General features: G+C 38.2%; 1 pseudogene; it reads right to left on the reverse strand.

The window, feature by feature from the left end:
- The window catches only part of LOC100931886, a 73,862-nt pseudogene extending 73,395 nt beyond the window's left edge, over positions 1–467 (reverse strand).
- Between the last annotated feature and the right edge of the window lie 5,533 nt (positions 468–6,000).

A 6,000-nucleotide genomic window follows, 5' to 3' on the forward strand; every position in this document is an offset into this window, starting at 1 on the left:
GATCAAATTACATTTCTGTCCCCTCATTGCCAAAGCAAATTGAAAATCTCTGTCTCTCTCCCCCACTTCTCTCTCTCATGTCTGTCTGTCTGTGTCGGTCTGTCTCTCTCTCTGTCTCTCATCTTTCTCTCACTCATCTCTCTGTCTCTGTCTCTGTCTCTGTTTCTGTCTCTGTCTCTCTCTCATCTCTGTCTCCGTTTCCCTCTCTCTCATCTCTGTCTCTGTTTCTGTCTCTCTCGTCTCTGTTTCTCTATCTCCCTCTGTCTCTCTGTCCTCTTTTTTCCTCCCTTTCTTTCCCCCTCCCTCCCTCCCTCCCTTCCTCTCCCTCTCCCTCTCCTTCTCCCTCTCCTTCTCTCCCTCCCTCCCTCTCTCTTTTACACACACACCCCAGGTATTAGAAAGCATACCTTTGAAAGCAACACAGATGTCCAAGTGGAGAGAATTTCTGCTATGCACAGCATAGACATGGTGCCATCTGAGCCCTTTTCTTAAATGTTGTCCCAGACTTTCCCCTCCAACCCATCCTATTTCCATTCATTGACAAGAGCAAATGATTAAGCAAATCTTTAAAATAAGTTCCCACCTTAGGTCAAGGAGAGGACCTCCTTAAAAAACAACAACCAACAACACATTAGGGTCAAGTAGCAATTGAAACAAAGATATTCTGGAGCTCCAGACAACTCATTAAAAACCATTTCAATCCGCCTAAGGCATGATGTTAATGCACAATGATCAGCAGCCCCAGATTGAGTCTTATTGCCAGAATAACATGAATAATTCAAAGTTACTATTTAAATAGCCTTGCTTAAATCTTTAACAGATTCATTACAACTTTCTACTTATGTATGCCTGGACTAATATTTGTATACTTGGTGTTGAGTTTTAAATTGGGCTATGAAAAACCAGGGGAGTCAAAAGGAGTGTTAGTCTTCTCACTCCAACTCAAGTTGGCGCACAGATCCTTGGCATTTTAGGCTGGGCCCTGCCAAAGGCCAAAGGCCCTGCCCTGCCAAAGGCCCTGCCCTAAAGAAGCTTACATTCTGCCCATGGAAAATAACAAGGAAGTGAAGGTAGGTGATGTGCAGGGAATTGCAATCCATCTAGGTCTACGTGTATTATCTAGATCAAAGCTTCTGAAAGCACACATGGCATCTCATAACCGAACATGGGGGGGGGTCACAAAATTGTGATTTCTAATCAGCAAATACTGGAGTAGTGAATCTAGTTTACATGCCTACATACAGGTAGTTATCTAAAATTTCACAGGCAAAAGGGAACGCGAGTGGCAAAAGTTTAGGATGCCCTGCTCTAAACAGGGCTCATGGGAAGGTACCTCAAATCTCATTCATCTCTCTCTAAAGGAGATTTTGGTTCCCATCCATGGGATGGCCAAAGAAGAGACTAGGAAACTTCTCAGTCTGGTCTTTTCAAGGAAGGGAAAGGAAGGACACAACCAAGTATATAATGTTGACTATGTGGCAGGCACTGTGTTAAGCCATTTCTACAAATGTTACCTCATTGAATCCTTGCGATGATATTGTGAGATAGGTGCTATTACCACCCCCATTTTACAGTTGTGGAAACTGAAGCAAATAGCAGAGAAATGACTTGCCCAAGGTCATTCACTTAGGACTTCCAGCAACTGAACCACCAATGGTGACTACAAAAATCTCCTCAAAGGGAAAATACCAGAATCTAATTATGCCTCCCACCCTAAATATATCTAATCAAAGTGAAGTGATTTTAAGGTATAACCCACTTACTTAGAGTCCCTTAAAGAGGAGGGGATGACACATATCTAAAGGCGATGGGGAGAGAGAGAGGAAGAGTGAAGGGGGGAGAAATGGAGAAAAAGGTAGAGGAAAGAAGAGAGAGGGAGGGAGATGGAGAAGGGGAAGGTGAGGGGAAAGAGGAGGAGGGGGAAGAGAAGGGAGAAAGAAAAGGTAAGAGAGAGGCAGAAGGAAAGGGAGAAGGAGAGGGGGAGGGAAGCTATTCAGAGCCATTCCTCCCCCCCCATGGAGACAAGATGGAAAATATGTAGGGGAAAGGCAGCTCTTCCTACACGGCTGCCTTCCCAAGTCTGTTCTTTTTCTGGATTTTCCCCAAAGAGGACCTGAAGATCTGGATCCACATGGGTCCTCCCTTGTAGGGGGGAGATCTCATGCCAACTTCTCCCTCATATAGGCATGCGGGCATACTGAAAAACCATTCTCTCCACCAATGAGCTGAGTCTTGCCCAAGAAGTAACTTAGCAAATGTCTCCGATCTTGGAAAACCAAATTATGTCAATATAGAGTAATAACTCATACTACATAGTCATAAAAGGTATGGGCAGGGGGAAGAAACGCGGGTGGGAAGTCTGAGATCTCCAACAGTAGACAGCACCTGAGCAGGGCTTTGGTTACACAAAAAACATAGACCTTTCCAAAAGCCACCTGACAGTTTCAGGGTTTTTAAAAAAATTTTTTTCAAAACGACTTCCATGCTTCATAAGAATTTGCTAACATCTGATATTTCTTGTGCAGCACAATAATTGTGGAAATATGTATACAAGAATTGGACATGTTTAACATAAATTGAATAACTTGCCATCTAGGGGACGGGGTGGGGGAACAGGGAAAAAATTGGAACACAAGGTTTTACAAGGGTGAATGGTGAAAATTATCCATGCATATGTTTTGAAAATAAAAAGTTTTAATTAAAAAAATAAGAACCAAATATATGATGAGAGACATCAGAAAGATAAGTATTATTTTGTTATTCCTAAAGTAAAACAGCTTTTATTTGATGGTCTGACAAACAGAAAAAAGTCAGGACTATTTTTGGATAACCAGCCTTACCCATTTCAACAAAACATCTGTCATTTAGAGGACGTATGGATCAAAGCAAGTTATAGGTCATCATCATAGCCACAAAAGTTTAAAATCTTCAAATTCATCAGAATGTATACCTAGATGCCCCAAATATATTGTGAACCTTAGCTAATGTGAAAAGACTACACAGCAATGCAATACATTTGCATGCACTGGGAAGAAAATAAGGCTTGGGTTGAAAGCTTAAATTAGTCAATGAAATTTAGTAGAAAATCACCTAGATTTACCAGATCTTAGGATTTATAGAAGGAGATCTCAAAGAGCAACTAGTTCAACCCTTTCATTTTATAAATGAGACAGTCCAAATAAGATATTCATTTGGAAGCTATCTTCCTTAAATATATATTTTGCTACATAAAATATAATTATGACTTCATATTTAGACACCGAATGAAACTGAAAGTAATACTTCAAAGGCACAGGAATAAATGTTTATATTAAAAAAAAAGATTTTGCTATCATGCCTAAAATTCTCTTCCAGTGAACCACGGTATTAGGAATGATGAAATATGTTGCTTAGATTAACCCATCCTATGACATCCCACATCTGGAGTTTTAGCCATTCTCCAATAATAATAATAATAATAATAATAATAATAATAAAAAACATTTTGCAACGAGCAATTTGTTCCAAAAGAGCCTGGAAGAAGGCATTTGATCATTACAATAATCATTAAGAATGCATAAGACTATCTTGTTATTATCATAATTTATACATGCTCCAAAGTAAGGAGAAAAGCAAAAGGAAATGATATTTTCATCTAATCAAAGAGTGCAGGTGGTGAGTAGTTCCCAGAAATGCCTAAAAACTTAAATAGCTTTATTCTAAACTTGTCTAAGTATACTAATTACTCAAGAGAAGGGAGAAAAGTTATAGAAAACCTAGTCAAAGGATTAAAGATGACAAAGTAAGTAACCAATTCAATACAAACTGGCCATATCCTCAAATCTCCCTTGAGGGTGCAATAAAAGGAAAAGCCTAAAGAGCTATAGGACCCTCCATGAAAGCGAAGATTTCAACTGTGAGCCACAAGGCAGACGTTCTCAGACCTGATCCTTAGTTAAACAATCTTTCCACTTCACTAGTTCTTCATGGCGAAAAACACACCTGCATGGGCACTAAAGCCTGTTAGTGGTTCAAGTGTACATTCTGAGTGAAAATATTGAATTTCCAGATAATAGTAAGCTTCGACTGGAATGTCCTTCCTCCCAGATATTAGTTCTTTTGGGTGTCTCCTAAGTTGCCTAATATTGTGGTTTGCACAGAGCATGCATTCAAGAATGCCTTAAGTGACACAAAGATTGTTTCTAATTAAAGGATTGGAATGAGTAGTAAAAAAATGAAGATCTCCCAGGTAGAATTTCAAAAGGTTATATATAGTATGGCACATAGTGGGAATGTTCCAGCATCCAGAGAGACCTAGGTCCAAATGTGACCAATGTTCAACCAGTAACGTGACCATGATCAAATCATTTAAATATTTCCCTATGTAATAAATGAGGATAATAATTTTGATAGTGTTTACTTTACAGCATTGTCCTAGGTTCTGTAAACTTCAAAGCGCTATATAAATGTCAAGTACCAAGGAGACCTAACTAAACTGGCTGAAAACTACAAATATTAGAATGGCTATTGATTGACAAATTTCCAGTTTTGTGTATGCATGCCTGACTCACATGTTTATTTTAGAAGAAAACTGACAGCAAATTGTCACATCTTGTTCCAAGGCTTATCCTGTAAATGACAGAGACATTAGTCTTGGCCACATTACCCAAACACACATAATTAACATGCATTTTTGATGTAACAAATGGTGTTAAGGGTAGCTTAGCTGATGCTGTTCATTGTGAACTGGCTGTCGATACATTATCAAAAAGACCATTTCAAGATAGTTTGCTTGTATCTTATAAATAGGACTTCAGCAAAGGCCTTAGGACTTGTGGGGAAGAAAAACTGGTAGAAACCAAATATCAGGGAGAACTAACAAGTGTGAAGGTATAGACTTGAAATTTAAAAGAAGAAAATGGCCTTTAAGGTCAGTATGGGGAATGGTAAAGAAAAAGGAATGGTATAAAAACCATCAGGGACACACATGACTAGACAAGATGGCTAATCACATATCAAAAGTGAGGGATGATAGATTGTTCTAGTCCTGCTCTATAATGCATGAAAAAAGTAAAGGAACAAGAAGCAGGCCGCCAGGACACTGTGGAGTTCAGGTTTTATGTAAAGGATTTATTGAAGAACATAAGCAAGAATCACAAAGCAAGAGAAAGACTGAGGAATTCATGGAAAGATCAAAGGGGACTTGAATGCATCACTCCCAATAATCATTTTATTTATTTTTTACTGTAAGAAGAAGACCAGAGATAAAGAGCAGAATTAAGGCAGAGGGCAAGGCCTAGAACAAGCCATCTTAACTAGACTTCGAATGGCAGTGCAGTCATACTACTGAGAGGGCATGATAAATGAGAGCCAACTCAGTTTATCTGAATTTCATAAAAGGTCGAGCTTGAAGCTAACACAAACTCTCAATTTGAGAACTGAGGCTAGAAAACACTAACCACAAATAAGAAACACTAAAGTCAAGAGAAATCAAGAGGTAACTAAATAAGAACAAAGTTAACTCTTCAAAGATTAAAAAGAAAGCCTTAGAGGGGGAAAAATGATTTGACACAAAGACTTATAGGAATGGTTGAAAGGAAAGAGAAAGGGGATCAAAAAACAAAATTAGAATACTTCAGAAAAAAATTGGAAAGAGAATTAGTATCTTAAAACAGAAGGTGGAAAGCCAGTCTTTTTGAAAAATTAAATGGAGGGGGGAAAAAAACACTAAATGACTCCATAAAAAAAAGAAAAACATTAAAACAAACTCAAAAGATTGAAAATGGATGAAAACAAAGTATTTACTATTAAAATGACTGAACTAAAGAAAAAAAGGTTGAAGAGAATCAGATTCTCTGAAAACCATGACCAAAGAAAAATCCTAGATATGATATTCCAAAAATACAAAAAAGTCAACTGTGCAGATTAATGAGAATTAAAGGGCAAAGTGAAAAGAAAGCGAATTCATTCATCAGTTCCTTAAAGAAACTCTACTTGGAAAACTCTCAGCATTGTCATAGT

This window comes from Sarcophilus harrisii, chromosome X, assembly GCF_902635505.1.
Source record: "Sarcophilus harrisii chromosome X, mSarHar1.11, whole genome shotgun sequence".
Classification (NCBI taxonomy): domain Eukaryota; kingdom Metazoa; phylum Chordata; class Mammalia; order Dasyuromorphia; family Dasyuridae; genus Sarcophilus; species Sarcophilus harrisii.